General features: G+C 35.8%; 1 long non-coding RNA gene across 1 annotated transcript; it reads right to left on the bottom strand.

The window, feature by feature from the left end:
- Positions 1 to 2,662: 2,662 nt before the first annotated feature.
- On the bottom strand, positions 2,663 to 2,939 carry LOC118563711. Its single transcript, XR_004931373.1, has 2 exons — positions 2,852 to 2,939; positions 2,663 to 2,767 (listed from the first exon to the last, which is right to left on the bottom strand). It is a non-coding gene; the product is annotated as an uncharacterized LOC118563711 (long non-coding RNA).
- Between the last annotated feature and the right edge of the window lie 481 nt (positions 2,940 to 3,420).

Raw genomic sequence — 3,420 nt, 5'->3', positions numbered from 1 at the left:
CAATAGCTTCAATAAAATAATCTACACACTTGAGACTTGGCCACAATGTTTATATCTATGTACCATATTCAAATGTTTGATAACATTTATTTATTTATATATATATATATATATATATATATATATATATATATATATATATATTTATATATATATATATATATATATATATATTTATATCTATATATATATAGATATTTATATATATATATATATATATATTTTTTTTTTTTATGTAAGATGATCAGGTGGGCAGGGGTAAAATAAAAGCAAACTCAAATTTTAACTTAGTTTGTTCATGACACAAATTATAGTCCCTAATACAGCATTGTGTGCTTAAATATCTTGTCTTGTTCATTTTTAAAATCAGGTGTGATCCTTCTTAGAAGCAGATAGGAGGGCAGATCTGTTGGCTCACCTGATAAAGATGCGTCAAAACAAACCAACCTTAGCATAAACACATTTTATAGCTGAGGTGTAATCCCACAATGAAAATGTTTTAAATAAACCTAAACTTTCATTTAAGCAAATTTTATTTAAGAGGAAAATGTGCTGAGAAGCATTTTTATTCAACTCAAATCTCTTGTGCCACCACAAGTGGTAGCCCTGTTGTCCAAGCTGTCTGACTACCAGCACAGTGGTTGTTCACTCAGAGGGAGGAGCCTCTGACCTGAGATCACCATAAAGGATGGTTACGTTTTAGACAAAAGAAAAAAAACTTGATTAAACTATTTTCTGATTTCTGAAGAAGTTCATCAGATTTTCATTTGAAACGTTACTTCAAAGAATGCTTGATTAAATGCTTTTGACAATATTCCCAGGATACTAAGAGAAACAGGCACACAGCATCACAGATCCTCCACCACGCTTTAAAGGAACAATAAGTAATCTTGACACCTAGTGGCTCAAACTGGTACAACAGCCTGTCTCTGATAATCTAATATACCGTTTCTAAACGGTGAGGTGCTGGTGTGAAACCCCACTGTATTTTTACTTCCACAGGATAGGTATAGGATGTTGTATTCTGTTCGATTTCTGGTCCGGTTCTCTTACTGGCTTCCATGTTAGCAGGCTGCTGCTCTTTTCGCCAAAATAAAATGCCAAATGCTGCGCTCTGTTTTGGCAACCTTGGGACCTCTCATCTGATTGGCGCAGGAACCAGGAAGTAAACACGGGCTACACACTGCACCAAAGTCTTTCCAGACAGTATCTCTAATTTGGAATTGATAGAGGAGACCCATTGTTGATAGAGAATGTTACTTCCATCCTGGCTGACAAATGAGAATGAGCTTGGCTAATTTAGCAGTAAATTTCTTATTTATTGCTCCTTTAACAGTGGATGTGACTGTTTCATACCGAATCGTACTGGTGCATTTGCTTTAAAAAAAAAATAAAATAAAATAAAAAAAAGCTCAATCTTGATCTCATCTGACAAAAGCACACAGTCCCAGTTAAATTTTTTGTTCAATTTTGGGATAGTAGGACAGAAAAGGCCTTTTATTCCTGGCATATAGGGAGAGTATAAAGTTGTTATGGATACCTACTGACCCCAAAATGCCACTTTCTGACCATGAGGTGGCAAAAGTCATGGTGATCAGACGTTCTCAGATACAGATTAACCTAAAACACAAATTAAACTTAATCCTTCAATTATACGCAGATTATGCTGCTGCAATAATACATACATCTTTAGCAGAGGTGGCAATGTTGCAGTGAGCGTCTTCCTAATCAAGCTAAACGTTTAGATGAAACAATGCAGATTTTTTTGTTGCTTTTGCACAAAAACAAGGATTTTGAAATTTTTTTCACCAACAAAATCAAAAGCATTCACATGTTGCCGTTTGAAATTTATCCGACTGATGTGACACCTCGGTTTAATTAGCATTTGTTTGGCTATGCTAGCTCTATGGCTCACAAAAGCTTGACGCTCCATCGTTAGCACAGGTTCTTTAGAATTTTTCCAAAGTAAAACGCTTCCCAAACTCTTTTATTTAAAACACAAATCATTAAGTATTAAAACAAACATACATTTCCCCCACTGGAGAAGGAGAGACTTTTCTAGAAAAGCCAGAGAGACGGCTGCTAAAATACCCGCTGCAAGGGAAAAAAAAAACCTCAACAGATGCTCTGTTCAGTCCAGATCAGCTGCCGTCTACAGTTTTCCATCCCTGATCAGTCCTCTCTGTCCAAAACTCTTGTAAAAACACCAGAAATAAAGCCTTTGTGTTTAATTAAAGTCTGTATTCACATGCTTTTAAGTGCCGCGCAGCACGTCGACATTTCATTGCTACAAGTTCAAAAATGTCAAACATTAACACTGATCAAACCCACCTTCTCCAGACAGAAATAATATTGCACTTTAACATCCTCTCACACCAGCCGCTGTTATTATTAGCACTCTACACATACACTTTTATATACGCATACTGGCGTCCTTTTGCAGTCACACAGGTGTAGTTTATCCTCGTACAGAAATGGTAAGAAAGTTCTTTAAAAAAAAAAAAAAAAAAGGAAAAACAACAAACAAAAAAACAAACAAAACAAAAAGAAAAAAAAAACACAAGGGCCTAGAAATGACACTAATGTCCAAAAGGAAGTATTCTACACTAGTACAAATCTCGGGGAACTCTTTGCAAGTGCTATACAGCAACAACAAAAGTTTTTTTTTTTTCTTTCTTTTTTTTCATGAAAATAAAACCCCAGCTTGGCTACTGCTCCTCCTCGTTTTCCTGACCGGATCCTTCAGATCGATCGCCCTCCAGCCGATCTACAACAAGCAGAAGGAATAAAAGTTGATATGAAGGACAAAAACGGCGAGACTTCGAGGCTCTCGCTGCGTGACGAGGTTTACCTGATCTGATGTGATTGAGGGACGCCAACATTCGGAGCATGAACGAGGCCGGGACAGTGATTGTGTTCCTGGTTTCTTCCAGCATCAGCTCATGCGGGTTTATGGGTATCCTTTTAACAAGTAGAACGAGCGAGGTTAAGACAAAAAGAGAGGGATGGTTTACATAAACAGGAAAAAAAAAAAGAGGAATATTTATTGTTAATATAAGGAACAGTTTATAAATGTTTTGACATTTATCTTTACGTAAACTAACTTTATGCTTAGATTTCCTGTTGGACTTCCAGCTATTCATTTGTAATGTGTATATTCGTCCACCAGATGGCGCTCGCATCCATTAAAGGTAACATTTCAGTTTTCTGTGTCACTATTAACGGTGGATTAATTAAACTGAATGTTTTTGTTTTTAAAATGTGTGCTTGTGTAATCATTTTATGAAAACTAATTGATTTATTTAGCTAAAAAAACAAAAAACAGTGGTGCATGTTAATTATCGGTCTCTAAAGACATCTAATCAATATTTCATATACTCCTCTGGCTAATGTAGCTTGTAAAGGACTGACCTCTCCAAA

The sequence above is a fragment of the Fundulus heteroclitus genome, chromosome 7, assembly GCF_011125445.2.
Source record: "Fundulus heteroclitus isolate FHET01 chromosome 7, MU-UCD_Fhet_4.1, whole genome shotgun sequence".
Lineage (NCBI taxonomy): Eukaryota > Metazoa > Chordata > Actinopteri > Cyprinodontiformes > Fundulidae > Fundulus > Fundulus heteroclitus.
The sequence above is the reverse complement of the archived record's forward strand: the minus strand, read 5'-3'. Positions and strand labels throughout refer to the sequence as shown.